At 30.4% G+C, this 365-nt stretch overlaps 1 protein-coding gene across 1 annotated transcript in view; it reads right to left on the bottom strand.

The window, feature by feature from the left end:
- The window catches only part of LOC106688776 (clotting factor G beta subunit), a gene marked incomplete at both ends in the record, with an annotated part of 120,834 nt that overhangs the window by 69,569 nt on the left and 50,900 nt on the right, over positions 1–365 (bottom strand).

Here is a 365-nt window from a genome sequence, read left to right as displayed (position 1 = left end):
ATGTCATATTTATAATTAGTTTCCATGTAAAATTAAGGCTAATAAAAAATATAAATTATATGTATATAATTAACCAGAAGTTAGAATAAAGGTTATGTGATCCCGAAGATGAAAAAAAGGACTGCAAAACAAACAAAATAGAGACAATAAAAAGGAAAAAAACATTTCACGGTAAATGTTTACCTCAGCTCTCTCAAAATGACTGAAGTCAGTTTTTTTGAGACGAGAGTGTACTGTCCGTCCCGAACTTAGCCGTCTATGGACGACTTTGGGTAGGTTACAAAATTAATAATAAATATATATACATATAAGAAGATGGTCAGGGTCGCGGTCAAAAGTGAAACAAAAATAGTTTACAACTATTT

The sequence above is a fragment of the Halyomorpha halys genome, unplaced genomic scaffold (assembly GCF_000696795.3).
Source record: "Halyomorpha halys isolate HHAL.00 unplaced genomic scaffold, Hhal_1.1 Scaffold1203.1, whole genome shotgun sequence".
In the NCBI taxonomy this organism is placed as follows: Eukaryota; Metazoa; Arthropoda; class Insecta; order Hemiptera; family Pentatomidae; genus Halyomorpha; species Halyomorpha halys.
The sequence above is the reverse complement of the archived record's forward strand: the minus strand, read 5'-3'. Positions and strand labels throughout refer to the sequence as shown.